Consider the following 27,326-nt stretch of genomic DNA (forward strand, 5'->3'; position numbering starts at 1 on the left):
TGACACTCCTTTTTTAGTTAGGATATCTGGAAAGATGGACATATTACTTTATGTACGATGCATTCACGATGTTCAAGTTGAGTCTGCTGTTTGTGTATAAATATGAGACGTTTTCTTTCATGTTTCAATAATTTCTGGCAGTCCAAAGTGTATAATACTGTTTACTTTTGTGCTTATACAGTTCGCACCATCTCTTGTCTTCAAAATAATGTAACCCCTCCCCTAAAACAATGTTCCAAGTGTGGAAACTGTAAGGTATATAAATAAATAAATAAATAAATAAATAAATAAATAAATAAATAAATAAATAAATAAATAAATAAATTACGAGCGCTTCTGTCATAAGTCTCCAGCCATGTCAAATGCCCAGAGACTCATGATCATATAATGCAAGAGCCCAGGTGATAATTCACCAAGTTTTCTACGCATGAAACATTGTTTATATCCTGAAGTTAATTTTTTTATTTTACTATACTATTTGAGAAAAATAGACCATACTGTGTTTCAGGCCAGAAAACATGGTCAATATTCCCATCAATAGCACTAATCTGCGACTCTCCATGCCCCCTTGATGGGCTAAAGCTAAAGTTACCTGCGTATGTTCGAATCATAGCCCGAAAATTCAACGGCATGCACGGGAACAACAAAAGATACAACTAAAGAAAGGACCGCGATGAGGCAGAGAAAACAAGAAGACAGAGGAGGAATGGACCAGCCAGCCGAATGATGGAGCAGTGAAACCAGCTGACCCAGTGGCGTTACAAAACCAGTTAACAGCGGAATGGGGGACGAAGCGCTAAGGGCGCCGGCCCCACACAAAGAAGCAGCCAAAAGCGACGGCAACAAAGCGGACAGACACGAAAAAAAAAATGAGTATCTTCAAAAAACGCATCAAAAGAATATAGCGGAAGACAAACAGACTGCCCTCCTCTTTCAGCTCTCCAGTCTCCCCTGCAAAGTACCTCAGAAACGGCTAGAGGCATGACTAGAGAAGAGAAAGGTGAGAAGAAGGCTGAAGCGGAGAGGAGGAGGCAAAATTCACTTTCGCCTCCGCGCTTCCCTCAGGCTTCGTCGTCGTCTGCGCTTCCTCGACGGGCGGCGTTCAACAGGTTCAACAGGTGCGGCGTTCCGCGCGGCAGCCATATTTACGCCCTTCTCACTCATGCACCTCCTCTCCACACCTCCTCTCTCTCTCTGGCGCTGGCGTTCCGTTAGGCGCGAGAGTGGGTGCCCGTTCAACGGCACCGTTGTCGGTCGGCCCTGTCAATGACCTCGACGGCCGAGTGCGTCGACCTTCGCCTTACAGCTCGGCGGCCGCGTGTTCTCGCCGCTCAAGCGTATGCGCTCGGCGTAGTAGGGTATGCAAGATGAAGCCGGTGGATTACCGCTGTTAGAGAAAGCTAGGTGACGGCTTGCAGTGGAATTTTCTAGACAACTATGCTGTTGGCGCGAACCATTAACGGGACACTGATGACCAATTGAAATTGGCCTGCATCTAGAGGTTAGCACGTTATCATGAGTATGAGGCTTCTTGCACCCAAAACACAGCTTGTATCAGCTAGAAAAGAAGTTTAAAATCTAAACTGGGGTGTCGTCACCACGAGTGGTTTTCACAGACAAACTCCGGTGAGGTTAAGGTAGGACTTTAGCATGGATCTCTGAGGCTAGGACAAACCGTTATGCGCTTTCAAACAGTAATCAAATTTGCGAAAAAAAAACTGTTCTCAATTCTTTCCACAGCTCACGTAAGCTTCCTTGCAACTAAGCGCCAATCCTGGGTTCTTCCATCTCTTAACTGCAGTCCATAGCCCATTCCCTATTGTTCGGAGATAACCTTCATATCGCCACCTGACTCTGTACCACCTGACTCGGCCCATATCAACCATGGTAGATAGGGAACATGAAGTGTCTGTAATCGGAATCATATGCTTGTGCTTCAACCTAATCTTCTTAAAATTTTCTTCACCACAATTTTTACCTGTGCATGCGTTTAGCAGGGAACTTTTTCTTGCGAACGCAGTAACAAGCGAAACAGACATCAGCGCCACCATTCGAGGGCTTTGGGGTTTCGCATCGCCAGCACGTTGTCTTTCCTTATGCTTATTTCTACCAAACTCTATGCTATATAAACAACATATTATTTACTTCTCTAAAAACACTCTTGGAAGCTTTCCTCTGCTTCAAGGACCGTTGTCTTCTTTCGCATAGACGTTACCAAGCCTCTCGATATTTCTTTACTTATCGGGCTACAACCCTTCTAGAAAGACAGTCTCAATCTGCAGAAGTAGTCTCTTATTTTATGGGGCTGCTTTCAACATGCATTGAGTTTTGTAGTTATCCTCCATCGAAACTAGAAATTTCTGCTTTCTTTCCGAAAAATATTCGAGCAGTTGTATTTGCAGCCAGGGTAAACCTATCCTACACCAATCTTCTCTAACTTGTTTCACCTTCCACAAAAATTTAACACACGCTACTTTTGGCAACCTTGGACATCTCGGATATACAAGTATGCGGTGACCTCGTGTGCTGGAGGTTATAAGGCCTTGCACTGTAAAAGAATATAAGCGCTATCAGTATCCAGGTCTTGCTTGCAGCCGCGTCTAATGCCATCTGAGTCGCCAGATTATTTTCCGGTAGGATTTTAAAGCTAAGACTTTACTATGCCATGTTCTGCGAGTTTCGCCGACTCCGTCGCTTTGACCTTCAGCGACCTCCAGCCCCTCCGGAGCTGTGCCGAAACCGATGAAGAGCGGTAGCTTCGAAAGCAAAGGAAAGGCGCGTAGCTGGCACCCTATAGGACAGTGGACACCTACGAGGTGGTAGTGACGGATCTGCGCTGCATGCGTTGGCATTGACAACGTTGTCACAGAAACGAGGCACTGAAGCCATAGGCCGTCGGCCGTTCATTGTGATATTGGCGTTGGCAACCTTATAGACTGCAATGACTTGAGGGGAGGAAGGGCGCGTAACTGACTCCCTGGGTCAGTGGACGCCTCAATCGCGCCTTGAAGTGCGTGGTAGTGGTGAGAGAGAGATGTGGGCTGCATGCGCTAGTTCTAAAGTTGTGGCAGACACGCTACACTGCAGCAATAGGCCGCAGCGTTCATTGGGTGAGCAAGCTTTCACGATCGCGATCAACTATGCCACCTGAGCTTTCGCTCTCTAACTAGGTTCAACAGTAGTTAAGCCGCATCTAGTTTTTTTTTTAACTTCTTCTAACGAAAAGGGTTAAGCTTAATTCGGTCACAGCGCAGTGAGTTATGGAAGGAAAAATGATGTGTAGCGTTAAGGGACAGGAAAAGGGCAGAGTTGTTCAGGGAGCAAACGCTGGTTATGACATCTTAGTGGAAATCAAGAACAAGAAATGGGCTTGGGCAGGGCATGTAATGCGAAGGCAAGATAACCGCTGGTCCTTAAGGGTAACGGAGTGGATTCCTAGGAGAAGGAAAGCGCAGTACGTGGCAGCAGAGCTTTAGGTGGGCGGTTGAGATAAAGAAAGTTGCAAGGATAGGGTGGCTGCAGCTGGCACAGGACAGGGTGAATTCGAGAGATATGGCAGATGACTTTGTTCTGCAGTGGGCGTAGTCAGGCTGATGATAGTGATGATGATCATGGTTTTGTTGGTTTGCGCAAGCATTCTTGGCGGTACCACGTTAGTGCCACAGAAGGTTATAACAGCCTCGGTCTCGTCCCCTTATCCCCACTGAAAGCGACGTCTCAAACCAGCGACATCTGGAGGCCGGAAAGCGAAGCGGAATTCCCGCCGCGCCGCCGGCGCGCAACGGAGCCAGCCGAGCCGAGCATGTGGAAAGCGGCCGGCGCGCCGCCGAGAGAACGAGGAGCGGAGGGGAGGCTAAGAAAGAAATGGATCCAAGGTCGTTATACACACTCGCGCTTTCGTTCGGCCGAGGGGGGGTCTCTCGCGGATGCCGAGAGCGCTCGCTACGCCAAGGACGCTCAAGGCCGCTGAGGAGAGCGCGCGGGCTTTGAGCGCGCACACGCAACTATTCAACAACCACGGGGTGTTTGTAAATCGTAATCCGAATAGGCAACCGATTGGCGCCGCGCCGCAGTTCTGGTTACGATGATCCATAAAAAGCGCTCACGGGCGCCTGCAGCCTCTTTGGGGATACAGTGATGTGCACATATAGGGGGAACAGGTAGCTGGCATTCGAGCCCCGTAACTGTAACATTCGTTACAATATTATGGAAATTAAGAAGGCACAGATGTGCGATACGTTAGGTTGACATCCAGTGAACACGAATCAGTCTGCAGGGCCCAAGGCTAAAATCTAAGCAGTAATAAGAGCTAGGCGAATACATAACAGTCGAAACTCGCTACAACGAAATTGTTTAAAACGGAATAATCGATATAACGAAGGAATGCCTATTCCCCTTGAAAGCTCGGTCAGCATGGGCTATAACGAAGCTACGGCTACAACGAAGTAATCACCGAGCCCCTTCAATTTTGTTATAGCGAGAGGGTCGATTCACAAATCCTGGCAATGCAAAAAGAAAATAGACGAAAAGAGAATGAGAATCCAGTCGTTATTTCATCCGGACCTCGGGGTACTAAGTGGGTGCCCCTTTTAAGCGCCGGCCGCTCTGTACTACAACGCAGTATTCAACACTGCTATATCTTCTGAACTTGGCGATGATTTCAAGAACTCAATCAAGCGCCATTTTTTTTTTTTTTTCGACGCTCTCCGTTCAAGTCTGTTCTCATTGTGTGTCTGAATTTCACGGCTTTTCGAACGAAGCTTTAGTTTCCGGAAAGCCGTACCTTTTTAAAAAATGGACAAAGTATATAGTGAGCTGTAAACGTCGCACTCATTTTGGGTACCAATTTTCACACATGATTTGTCGCTTGTCGTCTGCAAGAAACTGCAGACGACGCTTTCTGTTCTTTCCGCTGCAAAGTTACGATGTCGTTCGTAAAAATCAAGAGAAAACTAACAAAACAAAATGGAACCAATGAGAGGCAGAACAGAAGGATAACGCAAGGTGTTTCAACGACTTTTTTGTACATTTCTTTCTTTAGGCGTTGGAAGGAGTAGACGACAGCCGCAGACGGAAAGCCGAACGCGAGGCTAAAAGATAATAAAGACAGGAAAGGGTAGAATGGAGCGAGCAGCCAGGCTCCGGCATTTGGGGCCAAGGTAAGGACGCGTCAAACCTTTCGCTTGTTTTTTCTTTTTTCTATTTCACCCTTCTGTCTCCCGCAATCGCCGCGCCGCGCGAACCGTAATCGGCGTAACATACGACGTAAGCTTAGCGCCCCGTTTGCGAGGCAGCGACGTTGGGGCACGCACAGTGGTCGCAGCAGTAGACAAGTGTGGTTTCTGTTTTAAACTCTTCGCTCTCGGCAGAAACGATCAATATCAGCGAAATAAATTAAGCTGGGTTATGATAAGGAGCTCAAAGCGCCCTTTGCGGAAGCCCAAACGGCATCAGGGAGTATGTGGTTAAGGAATCTCAAGGAGGATTGCAATGACGTCATGCAGCGGCCGCCATATTGGACGCCAGGAGCACGGCACGAACTTGGGCGTATTTTCTAATCCACTTTCGTAATCCGTGCTGGGATTAGCTGCGCTGAGAAAACTATGTCCGGTGCTTCATTAGTGCGTGTGTGACATCACGTGTAAGCTGTGAATTAATTACCTATAACATGCCCACGCCCTTTTGTACAAACAGCATTTACGCTCGACTAACTATCGAAAGTTTTGCTTACTGAGAATGCCGGGACATAACAGCGATTGTGTGAAAAGCAGGCGAAAGTAACGGAAACAGAACGTAGCGTGAATTTTGTAAACGTAGTTTCGAAATTGAAGTACCTCTTTTACTGATTGCACTCTATACTAGTTACGTTAAAGGTCACTCTCAGTCAAAATCCGACACTGTGAATACTAACTGTGTTACTGTAACAAACAGAAGCAAAACAAAGCTCCACAACTACGCTGAGCCAGAATGCGAGTTAAGGACTTCTCACGTCCATCGAACTATCCAAAGCCGCCGACGTCGAATCGGTGGCAACGACTTAATCGGGCCTTCCTCAATGTCGAAGGACGGATTTGCCGTCTCAATTGGGCCAGGGCTGTCGCTAACAGAACGAGGAACACAGCTCTTGGCTAAGCAATATACGCTTTGGCTTTTCACCCCCACACCCGGTATATATGTATAAGGATCCGAGTGGTCACAACAGTTGGGGGCAAGCCTAAAGTGAAGCCTTGCCAACAACTAACCTCTCACTAACTACTCGGTCGCGCTAGAAAGGCTGACGACTAAACGACAGAAGCGGTTGAGGGCTAAGCCGACCAGTAAAGGGCAGGGAGAGGGCGGGGAGGGGGGGAGGGGGAGGTGAGTGCGAAGCACGCCAATAACACGCCCACAGAAAGCACAGTAGATGACTCCGCGTCTCTTACGCAACTCTCTCCGGCCCGAGGTCGCCGCACTTCGCGCAAAAAGCCAGAGAGTTCGAGCGCGCCAAAAAGGAAAGGCAATCGCCGTCGACAATCTCGCCCCTGGTGCACGGTAATACGTGGATCGAAGCCATATCGACGATTACGGCACGTCGCACCCGCTGTGGATACGCCGCGCGTGTTACCTTCACGAGAAGAGAAAGATAAGGGAAAAGTAAAAACGATCCGGCGTTCTCTTTTCGTTGCCCGTGAAGTCCTCTCCCCTCCTGAGAACGCTCTCGGATTCGAAAAACATTCGATGTCAAGGCAAACGTGCCGAGCGAGCAGCGAGAGCCCGTCGTCTGCTACGCACCGCGAAATAGCAGACGACGACAAGTTCGGCTCCTTGCTCGGGCTAGAACGGGAGCGCAAATGGAGCCTGGCTTCGCGGGGTCCCGATTGGAGCAAGTGTTGTAGAGTATGAGAGACTTTCTTCATAGTTCGGTGCCTTGCCCTGTCTTGTATTTGTGTTCTGAATCATGTTTCCCTTAGGCGCGTCTTTTGAAGCCGCGCCGTTTGGCCAGTGTGGAATTCGTTTCAAAGCCGCGCGAACCTAAACTTGGACACATTTGTGTTAGTTAAGGTTGGTTGGTTTATGGGGTTTAACGTCCCAAAGCGACTAAGGCTATGAGAGACGCCGTAGTGGAGGGCTCCGGAAATTTCGACCACCTGGGGTTCTTTAACGTGCACTGACATCGCACAGTACACGGGCCTCTAGAATTTCTCCTCCAAAGAAATTCCAGCCACCGCGGCCGGGATCGAACCCGCGTCTTTCGGGTCAGCAGCCGAGCACCATAGCCACTGAGCCACCGCGGCGGCGTTAGTTAAGGAGAACGCAGCGAGCTATGGATAGAAAAATTATAGGTGTAACGTTAAGAGGCCGCCAGCGGGCGGAGTTGGTGAGGGAACAAACGTGGATTAATGACATCCTAGTTAAAATCAAGAGGAAGGAATGGGCTTGGGCCGGGCATGTAATGCGAAGGCAAACCGCTGGTCCTTAAGGGTAACAGAGTGGATTCCAAGAGAAGGCAAGCGTAGCAGGGGGAGGCAGAAAGTTAGGTGGGCGGATGAGATTAAGAAGTTTGCGGGGATACGGCGGCCGCAACTGGCAAAGGACAGGGCTAATTGGAGGGACATGGGAGAAGCCTTTGCCCTGCAGTGGGCTAGTCACGGCTGATGATGATGATGATGATGTTTGTGTTAGCCGCTTTTGGCTGACGTAACTAGATCGGCAGAATATCATCAGTCGATTCATGCACTCTTCCACATACTGGATATGAACAGTTTGTAATGATTTTTTTTTTTCTGCGGGGTGAGTGCCGTTGACTCCACCTGTGTTTATCGCACCGTCAATGTCTGCTGTTCCACAACCTAAGTTCGGCACTGCACCGCGCTATAATTGGGTGTTCCCTTCAATCGTTAGTGCGCCAGTACCTGCTGCCCATTCTACCGCATTTTCGCCTCAGCTTAGCATTAACAAGACAGCGAGTTGCGTCATCTGGAACGTCACTGCAAGGTCTAATGCCAAGGAGGCTCTCTGCGAACAAGCAAGCATTGTTACACTCATCTAGAGATGCTTTCGTACGACGTCTGTTTTCTCTTCATCCTCCTGAACTTCCCTAACCCTTTACCTTCGTAGGGAAATCCTCCTCCATTGTTGTTTCTGCCACGTGACCGTCCACTGTAGGCACGTAATCGTGTTTCTGGCCATGACGTTTAGGCCCCTGTTTCGTGGGTACCAATCTGAAGGCACTCATTTATGAAGCGTACATTAAAACATGCGCATTATATCGTAAGAGTAAATGAACCAAAACCGATTGACAAAGCAGGCTTTCAGCAAGCGAACGACAAATCACGTGTTTGCCTAGAATGGAAAATCGGCGCTTGTATTCTCAAAGGTAGCGCTTGAACGGGCTATTATGCCACATAAGCTAAACGACTCAACTGTAGGCTATGTAGCAGTTATGTAGTAGACACACAGCGAGCTTGAAGGAAGGAAGAAAAGATTGAACCTCAGGGGAACAATTCTAATTCGAGGGGGGGGGGGGGGGGGGGTGCTCCTAACACGATGCGATATGTTTAAAGGCTATTAGCGGAACGACGGGCACGTATAGACTTGCGGACGGAAAGCCGGCAGGTGGCGTGTCGAATCGAGCCGCCCAGCCTCATCAACGAATGACAGAACAATTGCAGAAGACATTACGCGGACGTGTCGTTAGCAGACGACAGCAATCAGGGAAGCATTAGCAGACGGCCTCGGAACGTGGCGCTCTCGGGCAACAGCGCGTGACAGTTTGGTTAAACATAAATTGTCAATGTTTATGGAAGAAACGACTGAACAGTTGGTTCGTTTTATCTCTGAGAGGTAGCTCGATGATTAAAAGGACATTAGCAGACGGAAATTAGAATTTGGTACTAAGCAGACGGCTTGGGACGATGGTTGGATCGAGCGGTAGTTTGGGACAGCGAAGACGAACAGATTCGTAACGTGAATGTCAATAAGATTCGCATGATAATTCTTTATCGAGCAAAGATTACACAAGTTCTACCGGAACGTTACCACCAGGAAATTAATATATTCTAGCGGAAAGTTAGAACTTTGCGACACATTAAACAAAAATCTCAGGTCAGCAAAAGAATTATTGGACGCTAAAGAGAAGAATACCGTAGACTCAGAGCCATGTCAGATGCGTTATCAGCCAGATGAAGGGAATGGATGTCAGAGTCAAAATGCGACAGAGAGAAAAGGTGAATTTGCAACAAGAAGGTATATATCATAAATCAGTCCTCAACAAGCTATGTCAAAAGATATAGGTAAACTAACGCAACTTACAATTCGACAGCAATGAAAATTAGGAGGACGGACGAAAAAAAAATCGATCAGGCAACCACGTGGCCAGGGGAAAAGGCCTAACATCCAAGCTCAAGTGCCGTGCTGAAAATCTAGCATCAATACAAACATGAATTTATTGGAAGCATAAGATACGTAAATAAAAGGAACGGCTGGTAAACGAGAGACATTAAACACTGTAACCATAATAATGATGCAATGTTAAACGAAAATGTTAAAAGTAGGCTGCAAATAAGAAATAAGGACGTGCAAATAAAACTGATAAAGTCACCAGGCCTTATCAGGTAACGCAATCATTGCATCTAGATAAACAAGAAAGTGCGGCGCCGAGCCTAAATTTGGAACTCCCGTTTGTGTTACAGGCTCAAATTCGAGTCTGGGTGAGAAAAAGTAGAAAAAAAATAGTCCAAGGCAATGGCGTTGTAACTGCGAATGGGGAAATAAATAGTACGTCGGTCTGAGCGCATAAACTGAAATAGGGTGTAAACAGGCCAAGTAGTGCATCTGCTATTGCGAAGGTCGTTCAACTGGGAAGCAACAGTGACGTCACGACAGCTCGCCGGGCAACCTCGTGGTACGGAGACCAACGCAGCGCCCTCTACTTCGCCGGCTCTTCGTAATTTGCTTGCTTATTTTTCTTTGTCGAAAGTTGTCGAGCATTAGCTGGAGGAAATAATTTCCTGCCTCGTCAACTTAAAGAGGTATCACGCTCCAGACGAACAGAATAAAACCAGCGCCAAATTCGGCGATTTTCCAAATCATTCATGGGACATATTTTTATTTTGCCAAATTGCCTACATTCGGCTTTCTTTCTAAATGTCTACCATAACAGTAAGTATAATGCTTGTCGTGAAAGTGTCGTGGTATATCCTCGGTAGGCCACCTAAAACGCCAATATTAAAGATATTTCTGCGCCGGTAGTTTTTGCTTGTTTGCAAATGAGATTGCATTGCGCATACGGACAGAGGAATTGTAAGGTGCTTTCTTCACGGGCCCAATAACTACGCAATGACAGCACCAGAGTGCTCTATTCGCAGTCTTCAGATACCATATGAGTTTGATTCTAGGATGAAATTTGCAGCCATGCACACAGCCTGAAATGTGTTTTGTCAAACTGTTACTATCATCATCAGCAGCTTTAGATGTAGTCAGTCCCAGATCATTTTCAAAAGAAAAAGAAACTATTGATGTTTACTCTCCGGCGTATGGTTTCATGAAACGACGCCTCAGTTACTTCCCAAAATATAACTTTAAAACAATTCCAGAGTTTGACAAACGAACTCACCTTAATTGAAGAAAATTGATGAACGCTCGACGAAGAGGACGAGTACGGTGAAATGTCGGAGCTCAAATCCAAAGCAAGCGAAAGACCACGACGTTCACTCGGAATGCAACCACTTGTCTTGGCAATTTGGCGACTAGGTGGTTTCGGTTTTGTTCCCGTCTCTAGCACTTCACATGTTTCGCCGCGCGCATACACTTTGGAGTTCGTTTAGTCTCCCAACGGGGCTTGGCGCATTCAACCGTTAACATCAAAGTGTTCACCCTCGAAACTGTACCGTCTGTACATTTCACCGCCTCCCAGCAGGAGCCGCTGCGACTCGCGGAAAATTACGTTTTTGAGCTTTTTCACCAGCAAGAGTCACCACCGCGTTCGGAAGATTCTCGAAACTGGCATTCGGCGCCGAAACGGTGCGACGGCGAACCACTTCCTTTAGCTGCACACAGACGCACGACGAAGTTGTTGCACGAAATGTGGTTTTTCAGCGAAACACGGAGGCCAGTAAATAAAAAAAAACCACAGCGATGCTTGCAGAGACGCTCAGTAGCGAGAACCGCGCTGTAGTAGCAGACGACACAGAACGCCGGTTGCAGGAGCAGACGACACACACTCCTGCAGACGACACCGGAAGAGTAGTTCTAGCAGACGTCAGGCGTGCGCTTTTGAGCAAATTTTCGCGCCAAATACACTCGAAGACGAAGCGCAAACACCGCAGAAAGCAACTTCGCAGGACGTACGCCTTCCTTCACCCGCACGAACGATTCAGGGTTCACGCCGAATCTCGCCGGCGGACGACGAGCGCCATCGAAGAGAGAAGCCCTTCGCTGAGGCGCGCGGCCGATCTTTTTCTGGCAGCGGGCCGTTTCGCGAGCAGCCGCCAAGCAGCCAGAGAGAGCGAGAGCTCACTTGGGGAGCGTGCGCGAGCGCGTGTGTGTCTGCGTGCTCCATGACCCAGTTTTGGGCGGGGAGAAGGGAAGCAGGTCAGGGGAACCGGCGCTCGCCCGCTCGCAAGCGGGCCAAGGCCCTCGCTCGTTGGTGTTGCCGCTGGCGGCAGCCGCGCACGCACAAACACACACAAACGCCGCGTCGCCGCTCCCCTCTCCGCCTCCGGCGAGAGAAAGAGAGCGAATTTGTGAGAGAGAGAAGAGCGCCGTGAACGACTACGACGAAGAGCCCGGCGGCCGGCAAGTGAAAGCTCTCGCGTAGAGGTCACTGGTCGGCGCGCGCTGGCTGCCGCTGGTGCCGCAGTCTGTGCTTCGGCGCGATGACTCCGCGGTCGGCTTCGCGGCGTTGCGTCCGCACCCGCTTTCGTCTGCTTTCTTGATTACCGTCGTCTGCTCACCAGCCCCCCGTGCAATGATCACGCAATATTATCATCCCCGGCCGGCGGGGCGTCGTCTGCTACGAACCTCTTAACCCTGCCCATTTATTTTTTTTTTTTAAGGAGAAACGGCTTTTCATCGCGCCTTCGTCGGTCTTAGCCGTCGCTTTCGCTTTCTTTTTCGCTACCGAGCTTTTTAGTCGCGGAAACGAGAAGCTGACTCCACGACAGGGGAAGATTTGCACTATTTTTTCTTTATTTCCATTCCTGCGCGCTGATCGAAAACGTTGTCCTCGACCCGGTGAACAGTGGCGACCCGCTTCGCATCGTCTGCGAGAGAGCAGTTCGACCCGGGCGTACCGGAAAAAGCGTCGTCTGCTTTCTTAGCTTTGGGCGGGAATTCGTTTCTCCGCGTTTGTGTCGTTGGAATCTGCTTCCGGGTACGATGGGACAGGCACGCGATTATTATTTCTCATGATGAATGTGTTCAATGCAGTACACAGAAGTAATGCCGATGCTGCAATGCGAGAAGTGAAGTGGAATCCAAGAGCCTATATTTCTAAATATGAAGAAGACACCCCGTTGCTTTCTCGCTAAAAATTCTGTGTTCTTTCTGAATGTTTGCATGCGCCCAATTGCTAACGCAAAACGATGAGACGCCAAATAAATTCCTCTAGTCGTGATGCTTACGGCTTCCGTACGAAAAATTACATTTATTTGTACCCAGACAACGCGCAGTTTATATGTTCTCCGGTCACATCAGAGTTACATTAGCGCCCCAAATTACAGCTTCAGGGAAGTTATCGATTATGTTTCGGAGTAATAGGCAGCGGGGAGGGGCTTCGGCGGCTATATTTAGCAAAGTAACGCTTTGACGACCCCTTCGATCCATCATGCGTGGGGCAGCAGCGTAGTTGATTATAAATGCGGACTCTCCATAACAGTGAAGTGGAGACTAAACAGTGATGGAATACTTTTAGCACCCCTCACTTTCGGCACAAAGAGATTAGACCGATTTTTGGCTGACCGGCCAAAAGGTTGCGCGTATATATATATATATATATATATATATATATATATATATATATATATATATATATATATATATAGCCAGCTTTATAATCTTCGTTAAGCCATAAAATATTTGTACTGTTAATCTCTTATTTACCAACACGGCAAATTAAAACAATGGAAACATTCCTCTATGCTCCTTGGTTTCTGTGGCTGTTGGCTTCTTTAATATGCATATATGCTATATAATAGGACTGGTTACTTGGAAACTGATTAAGAAGTTTAAATAGAAATCACCAAAAAATGAATAACGTAAATAAAAAGTCCAAACACTTTTTCATTCCTACGTTGTTCAGTTCTGTATATATATATATATATATATATATATATATGCTGCATGCAGTGGGGACTTTTAGTTGGTGTTTTTTTCTTCAGAATGCATTCTGCTTTCGAGCATGACTGACAACAAAAAACTGTTGACAGGGCTTGCGAGGCCGCAGGCATTTTTAACACCAGTAGTAGTGGTAGTATTAGAGCTGCAGCATACATGCCTGTTGTAACAGCAAAGTTAATGACGTAATGAACCCACAATAATGTTTTATATATATATATATATATATATATATATATATATATATATATATATATATATATATATATATATATATATATATATAACATTATTGTGGGTTCATTACGTCATTAAGCCCTGTCAACAGTTTTTTGTTGTCAGTCATGCTCGAAAGCAGAATTCATTCTGAAGAAAAAAACACCAACTAAAAGTCCCCACTGCATGCAGCAGCGTAAGCATGGCGCGACATCACCCAACGACCTTACAAGGAAACTTGCCTCAAAACCGTGAGTCACGTATATACGCGCAACACCTACAACCAATGCGCGCCAAACAACGACCTCGACATTTAAACGAATGCACGGCATTGAAGCCGGATCTTGAGGGGGCGGCTAGTTTGAAAGCCTTTAGGATAGGAAGGCAAACATCTCATAGCGCCGCTCGGCTTCATTTAGTTGGAGCATTAGTGGATATTTTTTTTAAGAGGCTATTGTTCATTACTGCAATAATTTTTTTTATTTTTATACTTTGTGATTAGGGCTTGGGCATTTATTTCATGTTATTTTCTTGCCCTACCTTAGTGGTTGTATTTTCGCATTTGGTATTTATTATTTTGCCCTTTTCTGGTTTGGTGTGGTTTGGTTTGGTTTATAGGGCTTAACATCCCAAAGCGACTCAGGCTATGGCAGACGCCGTAGTGAAGGGCTCCGGAAATTTCGACCGCCTGGGTTTCTGTAACTGACATCGCAGCAGTACACGGGCCTCTAGAATTTCCCCTCCATTGAAATTCAACGGCTGCGACCGGGATCGAATCCGCGTCTTTCGGGTCAGCAGCCGAGCACCATAACCACTGAGCCACCGCGGCGGCCTTTTCCCCTTTTCTATCTCTGTGTTCCACTTTATTGCTTGATTTCTGTAGCTGTTTTGTTCCAGTCGTATCTTTCTGCCCTCATTCGACACCCTAACTGAATGCCTGTCTAAGACCGTTTGGTACTACGAATAAATAAACATGTAAACACTTCAGCTGCTTACAAATACCAGAGACACGTTTGACGTTCGAGCGAGCTACACTAAAAACTTTCCTCCCGAGAGGGAGCTTTGCCCAGCAGACAATCCTTAAAGTAGGAAGTCGCTGAATAAATCGGCCCTTCTAAGCGAATAAGTTGCTATCTACAGACAAAAGGAAGAATCTCGTTAAGCTTTTCAGGAACAAAAAAAAATTCAGACATGTTTTTGCGCATGTATTGCACAGAATTTTAACATGTGAATTTTTTTACACCTTCATTTTCACTACTCTAAGAACTAAATAGATCAATAATGCAGATATATCAAGGTTGCCCGCATTATCAATTCCATAGCGTTCAGGGTGATCGAAATTTTCTTGATAAGTTAACCTGGCTCGATATTTCTGCCAACGTAAGTATTGCCAACGTACTATCATTTATGAACGAGAGCAATAACTGTCAATGTTATGTGTTTTAAACGGCCTACCACATGCAGCTTATATAATTGTAATAAATCTAAAATAAAGTCAGTCAGAAGGTAAATAAAATTCTTTATTTACGGAACACGATGTGGAGTAGCCGTCTGCCTAAAGTTGTCAAAATATTTTGTAGCACATTTAATTATAAGCAAACAATTCCTATCCGCCTCTCTTTTCAAATAAAGCTTCTGTCTTTTTTCCACACGCAACAAACTTTATTCAAATAAATCAAACGGCTGTTATAAGCAAAATAATTATTTGAAATTTATGTAGGTCGTGATGTGAGCAAAAGCTTCCGCTCAATGTGATGCGCTCCGTAGACTGTAAGTAAATTTACTGGTAGGAAGATACACTGGTTAGCATCGCTTGGGTAGACATGTGTTAATACTTCTCCTGGCAAAAGCGCAAGTTCCTAAACAACCATGGTGGCCTTTTATGTTAACTTACATGCTTGGGAGTCGGTCTGGATTTTAAACTAAACTCCAAAATATCGTCTGGTGCACGCCGATTATACAGCAGCAAAATAAGAGCGGACTTTATGCCCAGAAATTGGTGGCGCCATCTACCGGCGTGGAAGCGATACCAGCGTAGATAATATGTCGCCTGTTCACTTTCCTATGGTGACACCCATCGTCACTGGACTTTACGCCCAGAAATTGGTGGCGCCATCTACCGGCGTGGAAGCGATACCAGCGTAGATAATATTTCGCCTGTTCACTTTCCTATGGTGAGACCCATCGTCACTGTTGCCTACTGTTTTGGAATTTTTTTTGCATAACACTGCCGATATTGCAATTATTTTGCAAAAAAAGCAAAGGTGAACTTTCTAAACGTGACATTAAACAAAACCAACCATCAAGTCCTGCCTCTACATTAAATGCTGCGAAATATACAATGAAATAGCAACTATTAGTTTACCCGAGCGAAGCATGTTTACTTGCAGACGTCATTGAGCCACCCATCATTCTGCACTTGAGGGTAATCAATGTTCTAAATATCCTTCCATGTAATCCAACAACGCAAGTGAGATCGAGTTTCCTAGGCTTGCAAAGAGCAACAAAATCACCAAGTCCAACGAAGCAAGCCTAAACTAAAAGCACACAAATGTACTTCGTTTGTATCCATAACAAGGGAGCGCAATTGATCTGGACTGATTTTTTATGCACACACATCCATTAAGGGAAAGCGACGTCTGCATTCGTATACGTGGGTAGAAAGCGCTCACAAATGCTTCATTTCGTGTGCGCTTTGTTTCGCAGTGCGGATGAGTCGATGACCCAGATTCGGAGCGAAAAAAACCCTCATACGGCTGCATGATTTTTTTTTTGTTTTCGCGTTCTCTATGGATTCCTCTCCTTATCACATTTTTTCTTCCTATTTTCTTCTGCTTGCTTCCCTCCCTTTTTGTTATCTGATTTCCCTTTCTTCACTACACTCTCCACATCGAAAGCAGACGACACTCTAGAGAACGCGAACGTGCTCGTCTGCACTGACATGGCATCTATCAGTGCGATAACGGCAGGGTAGAAGAAGCAACGTGTAAGGGAAGATTACGTACAGTGGATAAAGTTTTGTTTTTTTTGTTTCGTTTTGGTTCTCTTTCCCTCTCACACTGTTTACTCTGAGTTGTAGGGTGGACTACTTTTGGCTTTGCCCGTAGCTGATAAGACGCAGGACTGTCACTTCGCTTATCAGGGCCGCGTGAAAGGATACAGGCATGTCTGACACAATTTCGAGCCTTCCGGTGTTATGGGGCGCGTGTGTGCCCCTTTCGGTATCGGGTGATAACAGGGAGGGTTTTTCAGAAAACCGAATCTGATAAACGCTAACGTTCGGGAAATGTTTACGTGATTTAAGCGATATTAATGGAATATAAAAGAAAGGATAGAATTCTTGCTGTTGTGGGATAGGATTTGGAGGCAGAATTGAAGGCGCCGACCAAAAGAAAGGATGGGATGACGTTTCGGCTCCCCCACGGGAGCCTTGTTCACTCGCTAACAGAGAAAATATAAACAAAGGCTTTCATTAGTATTCCTTTTACATCAAGGCTGGCAATCTGGAAAGGTCCGGTAAGCGGTCATGTCATCTTCCGTCAGCGCTCATTATTTGTAGCCCCAAATGCAGAGGTGACGGCTGTACGACTACAGCTGACCCAGTTCTTCCTGTTACGTCATCTCGGCTCACAATGCACTTGCCATATACGATCAGTAATTGTAGTTCGAAAGCGAACACATTCCGAAACTCGTGCTGTAACTACTTTCCTTTTAAATAGAGCGTTCGAAGGCTGAAACAGGCGGCTCAGTTCGCTTTAAAGACGACGGGTCGTTCTACCCAACCAACAGAATCCGAGAGAGCGTCTCCTTCGACGTCAGCCATTATTTGCAGCAAGCGACCGGCAACATTTAATGCACGCGAAGACTTGTGAAGACTTCCAAAGCGCAGACCCCGAAGTCGTGCCTTGAGTAACACCAAACTTTTCTACAAGTCTCTTACTGAAATGGAAAGGCGAGGAGGCCGTAAATGCCTATCATGATCCTGGCCCATCTCGACCATATTCCTTCAGAGTGCGAATTCTCAGGAGCTTCCATTTCAAAGAACACGTGACCACCATGCCGCACTCCTACCTGGAAGGAGTTCTGATTGGTCGGATGCCGAGTGCGTCTAGCACTGAGAAACTACCTCGCACAACTACAGCAGAAAAAAAGAAGGGGGGGGGGGGGGGGAATTGATTTAGTAACCGCCACGATGACTCCGTGGCGATAGCGTTCGGGTTCTGAGCACGAGGTCGTGGTTTCAATTCCCGGTGCCGGCTTCCAAAATGCCCGTCCTCTCAGATTTAAATGTTCGTTAGAAAAACGCAGCTAGTCTACAATTCCATGAGGCTTTATTGCCCAGGGTAAGCTAGTGAACGTAATATAACTGAACTGAACGCAACTAACCAGCCCCTAGATGGACAAGAGTCTCATCTTGAAATGCCCCATGATAAAAATGGAGAGGTGTCGTTCAAAAGGCAATCACGAACGAGTTTAAAGGACCCTGAGAGCTGTGTGATCTTACACGAACAGGACTTGTAGTTCGGGGGCCTTGCTACGACTGCCACGCAGGGACATTGCGCTGCGGGTCTGTCCGGTGGGATCGTCTGCATTTTTTTTTAATTTTTCAGTAGTGCAGATTCAGGCGCTTCTCTGTAGTTATGTTTAGCTGTACTTGCTGGCACATGCTTGCTGTCCATGTGTGGCGTACAGACGTGCATTTCATCATTGATTGACTTAACAGACAACCCTTAACAGTCAATCAATCAATCAATCAATCAATCAATCAATCAATCAATCAATCAGTCAGTTAGTCAGTCAGTCAATCCATCAGTCAGTCAGTCATTCATCAGTCAGTCAGTCAATCAATCAATCAATCAATCAATCAATCAATCAATCAATCAATCAATCAATCAATCAATCAATCAATCAATCAATCAATCAATCATCTTTGTGCACCAGGCCCTTTCTTTTTAAGTGATCGATTTTAGAGGTTTCTTGCAATCTGCAAAAAAGAAGTGATCGGCTTTTTTTTTTTTAAAGCGAAGATAATGCGAGTTCTGTCTGCTGCCTACCGAGGGAGAAATCTAAGCAAGACCGTCTGCCTTGTAAGAACTGATTTCAAAAGTTCTCAAGGCACTGCGTAAGCGATAAGTACACTCAGGCAGTGGTTTAACTTCTGTTGCCTTGACCTTCGGGCAGTAAAAATCGGATTCTGTCATCAGTTTCTTAATCTCTGTAATTCAGCGGGCACCTAATGTAAGGACCCGGCGGCTATTTCTTGCTGAAGCGAATCGGCTTGAGAACTTTTGACATTCACTGCACAGTACTCGTCACATCCCCTATTTGACAATTTTAGGTGGTTGATTTCATTTACTGTTATATATTTATAAACGCATTATATAAATAAATAGGGAGGGAGCCTCCAGCCTTGGTTATGTGCGAACAAGACAACTACAAAGTAGAAAAGGAAAACTTCAAAAAGAAGAAAGATAAAAATGTTGCACTTTCACAAAATATTACGTATAATCGTTCCTTTAAAAGTGGATGCTAATGTTTTGTTTTAAAAGGTAAGAAAGCCCGGAAAACCACCCAGACATATCTCGTATGCCGCGTCACTGACTGTGAAAAGAAAACTGTGGCGCAAAGGGAAATTCAGAACAAAATAAGCAGCTCACAACTGCTTTGTCTTCTTCAGCGAGGCGCAACTTTCACGTTCTCTCCACTGAGTGCCCTGCCTGAAGTCATATACCGGAAGCGCTTGGCTTAGACACGTCCGCCGTCTTTGGCGCCGAGCAGACGACATTTCTCTTTGTTTTTCACCCAGCGTCCGCCCCCGCGCACGATTGACAGGTCCAAAAGGGAACGCTGACGCATCATTGCCTTCATCGTCTGCTACCTGCATTCTTTCGAGCGAGCTCGAAAGATGTCGTGATGCAGCGTGGGAAGCAGCCACAAGATCCTTTACACACAATACGAATAGCGTAGGCTGCAATAACGGCGCATGCGCGAGAGCTGGGAGAGAGCAGACGAAGACTATGTGCCAACCATGTCGTCTTCATAGGGGCGGATTTCGAAAAGTGGGACGACCACGCCTACAGCGATCAACAAACGAAAATTAACTATGGCAGAATCCGTGCTGGCTCTTAGTTTTTCGACGATGGGCAAATTCAATGGAATGCATTCCGCAAATCCGCGTACCGCATTCCGTTTCCTTCCGCCGCCAGCACTTGCAGGCTCCATACTCAAAGAACCAAAACTACTCCCAAATACACAACGTGCAAAATTCTTGGACGAAAATTTTTGAAAATTGAAAAAAATCTAAGGCACTGTTATGGAAGTAGTGAACGTAGTGGTTCATACTTAAAACAGCAAGAAAAGCGAGACAAAAGAAGCAGACAAGAAGCAGCGCTTGTGTTGTCTCCTTCTTTTGCCCCGTCTTTCTCGCTGTTTTAAGTATGAACCTTCCCCTGCAAGCCCAGTTCGCCACACTTGTGAAGGTAGTCGTCCATTCTTCTAATGTGTAGCAAAATCCTTCTTTTAAAGTTCTTCAATCGCTCGCACGGAGCAGTTAAGAATGCAACAGAAAAAAATTGGGAACTTTTTGATGATCGCAAAAACGTCATATAGCAAAAAAAAAAAAAAAAAATGAAGGAGGCCTGTTAACGGGCTATCTGCGGATATATTGATCGTTATAGTGAAATATTATATATTAAAGAAAAAACTCCGCCCATAAATCTTTCCGGTTGAAAAATGCTTTTGTCCAGAATTGTTGAATACGCTCACTCCGGGAGCGGATGCCTTCGAATGGCCCTTTGCTATGCGGCGCTTTAATTGCTATGCGGCCATTTTCTATGCGGTTCTAATTTGCTGTTTGCATAAGCTGCGTAATTCATTACTGATTTTAATCTGGAATGTTAACATTCAGTTAAATTAAGGCCAAGCACGCTCGCCCATAAGTTAATAAATCAGTGATAGAAGGCTTTATCCAGCAGTGTTTCTAGTTCGGCTGATAAGGATGATATGTTAGTATCTACTACAAACTACAACAATGTCGCGCACTATAGTTCCGGTGGTTGGTTTATGGGGTTTAACGTCCCAAAGCGACTAAGGCTATGAGAGACGCCGTAGTGGAGGGCTCCGGAAATTTCGACCACCTGGGGTTCTTTAACGTGCACTGACATCGCACAGTACACGGGCCTCTAGAATTTCTCCCCCAAAGAAATTCAACCGCCGCAGCCGGGATCGAACCCGCGTCTTGCGGGTCAGCAGCCGAGCACCATAACCACTGAGCCACCGCGGCGGCGCACTATAGTTCCATGTTACACCATAATGTACTCGTAAAAGCATTACAGTACTAACAGTAGTGTAACTACCATGCCCAGCGTGCGCGCGGATGCCTTCTAATGCTCGCCGCCGATGGGAGTCCTTTCTTTGGGAAAAGCGAAAGTTGTCCCCGCGGTGATATTGGCTCGGCGCGAGAGCAGGCGAAAGTGTCCCTCGAACAGAGCGCGCGGAAAATGCTGTCCTCGGCCCGGCCGCGCTCGACGGAGAAGTCACCTTGCCTGCAGTAAACAACAACGCTCTCGGCAGTCGAGAAATGGGGTCATACGTCGACGTCTTTGCCGTTCGGCAGCGAGGAAGGTGGGAGAGGAGGAGACGCGTTGCCCCTTTCCACCGCCTCTTTCTCCTCACCCTCGCTTCACGCTCTCTCCACTCTTCGGACTGTGGCGCCGGAGGCGGTCTTTCCCGCCCGCTGCCTATGTATGCTCACACACACCTGATTTCTTTTCTCTTGATTTTTGTAAGCCGCTCTAAGTTGCTCCTCCTGCTTGCTAGCGAGACTTTTATCACGCGCGCAACCCTCGGTGACGCAAGACACGTTCGCGCGAGGAGCGTGTGTACATACTTGGTGATGCAGCGCTGTTTTGGTTCGGGCGTGGGAGTTGTATGTATGTGCGTGCGTGAGCGCTGGCGTTGAAAAGCGGTTCTCAAACGGTGTGCGGCTTGATTTACAGCTATACGCGGCGTTAACGGACAAAGCGTACCGATCCGCCTGCAATACGACGCCGCCGCACAGAGTTTATAACCTTGCCGGGTACGCAATTCCTAACCAAAATTTGGGCATGAATAGGTAGGTTTAGGTTCAGGTTTTAGGGGGTTTAACGTCCCAAAGGGACTAAGGCTATGAGAAACGCCGTAGTGAAGGGCTCCCGAAATTTCGACCGCCTGGGGTTTTTTAATGTGCACTGACATCGCACAGGTATTTTCAATATGAAAATGAATAATCTGTCTGCATAGTTCCGCTGTTTCTCGCGCACTGAAGTTTAAAGTTTGTCGTGGAAATTATCCATCTAGTGGAAAGTGCTCAGAAGAAAGCAAAAAGATTTTCTTTATCTACACATTCACTTGTTTGTTCATAGATAAATGATAGATGGAATACAGCAGGCGATGTATGAAGCGGTCGGGGGCAGCAGGAGCAGCTGCTTTGTTTCAAGGCAAATTTACCACGTGCAAAGAATGTTTGCGCGAGCAACGTATTGGTAGGTATTTGTACTATAAGCGTGTTGGCGTGTCTTGGATATTCGCCATTCAGAATACGAGCTTTCACAATCACACCAAAGAAAAACACTGACAATGCAATGACCGCCGCATTACAACGACGTGCATGATATTAGAGCTAAAGCTCTCAAGGATAATTTTTCCTTGCGAAATTCTGATCGTGTCCAGAAAGAAAACGTACATCTTACAGGAAACAAAATAATTATTCTGGATATTTTTAAATAAATGTTGTAAAAACTACAGAAACTGATCAGAGAAGCTTGTGCAGTAGTGGACTGTTTTTACACTATTATGTTTACATCCTCCATACGTTATGAAACTCTCCAAATTTCATTGCTTTGTTCTGATCTGCAGTTGACGTAGAGTATTTAAAGGATCAGGTCGACCATTCCCTGCAAGCCGGCTTCCTCGCAATTTAGCAGGCCCCCATCGTGTCCTGCCAAGAAGCTCGCTTTCGGAATGGTGCACATCTCGCGGGGGCGGCGGTAACCGTTCGAGTTAAGTCGCAGACCAAATCATGGACGACAAAATAAGAGAAGAAATTGAGAGCGGCGTAATATAGCCTGTCATTGTTAATCAGTTCACAGAGCATCGTTACTAACGTCACTTATGAAACTGCAAGTCATAACCTGGCGGCAGGTCTCTGGAGTTGAGCAATGAGTTGGCTGCTCATCGATTGGTGGATCGAGTCCCGCAATTTCTCTTTTCCGCCACAGTGACCACGTCGCGACTAGTGCTTACTAGTTCTGAACCCCGTGCAGTGGCGTGAAAGTCAGTTAACCTTGGAGTTTTGCAGTTCTGCGTCAAAGAGTGCGCATGATTACAATTCCTGGACGCTACGGGTAGTTTTGCAACTGATGTAATCAAATAGTTCTGTGATGAGGCTCCTACAGTACTGTCTGCTATTAAAAAACAAAAAACGCGCCCCCTAGTGGCCAGCTTTTGGAGCGGGGGAGCAGACGACTTCCGGAAAAAAAAAAAAAACATTGCGCATGCGCACAGAGCTTTTAAGTAACTTCTCTTCTTCCAGAGACATTCAGTCATACTAAACTTATAAACCAAGACTGAAAGCAACCGCGTCTAATGCAACTAGTTTTAGGACGTCAGCAGACGAACGCGCCACCTATGATCTCGTCCGTCACCTACTCTCAAAGCTTTGCTGCACTGAACTGCTTTCGAATGCAACATTTCAATTAATTAACACAACATTAAGCGTACGCCATATTTCAGAACAATCAGTGCGACTGTTCTTCACACGTGGGCTCAATATGTACTTCTGCTGATGGTGCGATTGAACATCGCCGCCATCTAACTGTGTACGGTATAATACAGCTTTCAAAATTGGAGGATTACAAAAGTTCCTTCAGAACATTCAGTTTATCTCCTAAAAAGCTATAACCTTGAAGCTACGATGTTATGATGCTGTTTGTCCTGTTAATAAAATTGAAGCAAACAACAAAATAGCGAGCACATGTCGAACAGCGGCGATGTTCAGGCTTCCTTTGAGCCAACGGTGCACTACCTCTTGGTGTTTCAATTTTTAGTGGGTCATTATGAGTTTATGACTGGATATTCACGGTTTGTAGGACAGTCGATGGATGAATAAAGGCCTATATTTAGCGCCAGTTTTGAAGCACTAGGTGCCTACCCATTGCAGTAAGAAACAGCCCATCTGCTCGCGCTGCTCGCGCTCAATTCCACGTTCGTTCCCACCTACATCGCGCGGATTCTTGCGGCCAAAAATGGCTTGAAGCTGTCGCAACACTAACAACATCCTCGTCGGAACTGCGCGCCTCGACCAAAGCTCGCAGTGCACGCAATGCACGTGCATCAACGCAATTTGCATAAATGGTCGTCCGGAGACGAGTCACTTTTCACGCCTTGGCGGCCGTTTTAACCCCGACTGCGCAGGCGCCCACTGAGTTAACCACCGACTGCGTACGTGTAGAGCGCCCTTGTCCCACAAAGGGCTCCGCAATCGCACGTACGCACGTGCTGCAAGAAACACAGAGGCTATTGCAAAGCCCTTGCCTACCAAGCCGTGCAAGAATTACAAACTCATTGGATACGAAAGTACTGCCGCTTTATTCGGCGAAGGACGTTCTAATAGCAGGATACATTGCCGCAGGGCTCCGACAGCTATACACAGTATCGCGTTCCATACATTCGGCACTGCAGCCGAGCCTCGTTATAACGAAATGGTTTATAACGAAATAATGGATACAACGAAGGACTGAAGATTCACCGTGGAAGCTTGGTCAACCCGCGCTGTAACGAATCTACGGCTATAACGAAGTGATCGTAGGGCCCCTTCAACTTCGTTATAACGAGGTTGAAATGTACGCCACTACACAGTTATGGTTGCTGCTAAAATCTTCGAGCTGAACGCAAAGCTCTGCAGCCGTAAGGAGAAATACTATCTCTATGAAGAGAAATACTACTCTTGTAGACTATGACGACCTCAGTCTATTAATTCAGGCTCATTTAGTACCACTGCAACTAACGCTGTGGTACTAGCTATAAATTGTGCCTATGTACATCGTGTAGATTGTATGTTTTGATCTGTAGTGAACTATACATGCAATCGTGAACTATCACAGTGAATGGCAGAAATGATGTCTCATCATCATCCTCTTATTCATGAGCCAAACTATGTCTTCTACAGTGCAAAGCATTTTACCATATGATCTCCAATTATCCAAGTCTAGCGCCAGTTGGTACGACCCTATCCTCGCAAAACTTCTTAACCTGGCCCGCTCACCTGACTGTCTGCCTCCTGCTACCTGTACCTTATCTTAGAATCCATTCCTTATACCCTTCGCTCACCTGGCCATCTGCCTCCTGCTGCGTCTACCTTATCATAGAATCCACTCCGTTACCCTTAACGACTATCATTTATCTTGCCTAGATGTCCTGCCTATGCCAATTTTTTCTTCTTGATTTCAGCTAGGATATCTATTACTCATGTCTGTTCCCTGTCTCACTGGGCTCTCTTCCCGTATACCCCTGATATCTTTCCGCAGCTCGCGGCTTTCGATCGATAGAGCGCTGTATAGTTACTGCTAATATATCGATCCAGTTCGGTATACTATCCAGAGCCTTTCCCTAGCACGGCACGGCCCCTTCCCTCTCCCTCACCACCCCTTCCCTCGTCTCCAGCCAGGCGCACGTGTGCCTAAACAGGGCTCGCCGATGCAAATTCAGCTTCGTCAGCGCCCGCAGCAGCCCCGGCTGCAGCGGCGCAGGCATTTTAGGGTCAAGGCGCTCCGGCGCCGTTGCGTCGGCCAGGGTCTCTCTGACCTAGGCCTAGTAAGCGCCGCCTACCACCATCATACCGCGCTCTTGCTGGTGGTGGTGGTTGCAGGGTTGACCTTCCGCCTTCCGCAACAACAACACCCTCCTCACCCCCGACCCTCTGGCGCACTTGTTCTTCTTCTTGCTGGTCGTCCGGTTGTGGTGGTAGTGTTGCAAGAAATCGGTTTTTCTTTCTTTCTTTTCAGCCGCCGAGAGCATCGAGGGTAGCCGACTGCGAGAGCTTTTAGCTCATTCCCAGAAAAGGCTGTGTTGCTGATCGGTGCCCAGTCGACAGCCATGACAGAATTGTTCACCAATTACGACAGAACTTTTGTCCTCCTGTCGTAACGACAGATTTTTCTGTAGGAACTACAGAAACTTTTGTTGTTACGACCGGACAGAAATTCTGTCGTATTTTGTGAACGAAGACTTTTTGTCGTTCCGTCGTAACGACAGATTTTTCTGTAGGAACTACAGACACTTCTGTTGTTACGACCAGACAGAAATTCTGTCGTATTTTGTGCACGAAGACTTTTTGTGCTTCCGTCGTAACGACAGATTTTTCTGTAGGAACTACAGAAACTTTTGTTGTTACGACCGGACAGAAATTCTGTCGTATTTTGTGAACGAAGACTTTTTGTCGTTCCGTCGTAACGACAGATTTTTCTATAGGAACTACAGATACTTCTTTTCTTACGACAGGACAAAAATTCTGTCGTATTTTGTGAACAAAGAAATTTTCTTCAAAGAAATTTCCTTCTGTCGTAACGACAGATTTTTCTGTAGGAACTACAGAAACTTCTGTTGTTACGACCAGACAGAAATTCTGTCGTATTTTGTGAACGAAGACTTTTTGTCCTTCCGTCGTAACGACAGATTTTTCTGTAGGAACTACAGAAACCTCTGTCGTTACTGCATTATGACGAAAAATTGCTATTAAAAGCTGTCGTGACGATAGAAAATTTCATGTTATGTTTTTCGACTGGGTGGGCATGGGGCCAGTTCTGTGTTCGCCATTACTTGAGATCAGAGGAAGAAAGCGCGTAGCAATTGTAGCTTTCAAGTACTTACCAATTAGGCTTAGACACGGAGGCTAAAGGAAAGGCTTGAAAACAAACTGAGGAAAGAGTGGAGGAGTAGGAAAGATAAATTGACAGGCCAAATACTAAGAGGAAAGAAACTAGTAGAGTGTGTTAATCGTGAAGTAATAATATCTAGTTCCAAACAGGAAGTTAAAATGGCCATGGGCAGTGCTTATAAAGTTGAGGGAAGACGTCCGACGATCCCTTAGAGTAACGGGAATATCTCTGTAACCCGCCAATAGGACAAACATCGAGGGGTAGCTGTGAAGAACGTTGCCGCAAGTTTTGCCTATGTTCAGACGTTACTGGAATATCGTCACTAGCGACTCCTGTCATAAACACGTTATCAGCAGACACGAATAGTCCGAGCGTAACATTTTTCTTGCATGATTTTATTGATCGACTTTCACTTCTGCCTGTCATTTTGAGTGTCAAAATGAAAGTGCAGTAATGTTCCAAACTGGCCGCTTTGCTGAATCCGTTTCATAAATCTATGCGCAGTTATAAGCGCAGCTGCGAGTATAGGTAACCAGAGGATTACTCCATTGTGAATGTAGCATTTAATCCCTCACCCCGCCAGCACTCAGCAAGCCAAGAATAAAAGAATACTGCCAGGAATCGGTCCAATATGGTGCGATGGCAGAAATATAGGCGACTGCGCATGCGCAAAGAAGTCTCTGACACTGAAGCTGGGGATCCACGCATACCGAAATCCACATTTTTGCTCAATACGTCATGCACTGCTTCAAATATCCTGCAGTGCACAGGCTTTTCATCATCTGAGGTAACCGTAAGAAAATGGTCGCGGTAAACCCTCGGCTTTGGTTCAGAGGGTTCAATCTACTTTGATAAACGACCTCACAACGTTCCCTCGGTAAA

General features: G+C 46.3%; 1 protein-coding gene across 2 annotated transcripts in view; it reads right to left on the reverse strand.

Moving 5' to 3' along the window:
- The window catches only part of vri (nuclear factor interleukin-3-regulated vrille), a 90,686-nt gene that overhangs the window by 36,484 nt on the left and 26,876 nt on the right, over positions 1-27,326 (reverse strand). Inside the window, exon 1 of one of the 2 annotated variants that reach the window (XM_089588294.1) lies at positions 10,595-11,374. The exons of the other annotated variant lie outside the window; for it this stretch is intronic. The gene's annotated coding sequence lies outside the window, so the exon portion shown is untranslated. Of the gene's footprint in view, positions 1-10,594; positions 11,375-27,326 lie in introns of those variants that run through there. 2 annotated transcript variants of the gene reach the window in all.

This window comes from Amblyomma mixtum, chromosome 1 (assembly GCF_055824585.1).
Source record: "Amblyomma mixtum isolate Tamu chromosome 1, ASM5582458v1, whole genome shotgun sequence".
Taxonomy (NCBI): domain Eukaryota; kingdom Metazoa; phylum Arthropoda; class Arachnida; order Ixodida; family Ixodidae; genus Amblyomma; species Amblyomma mixtum.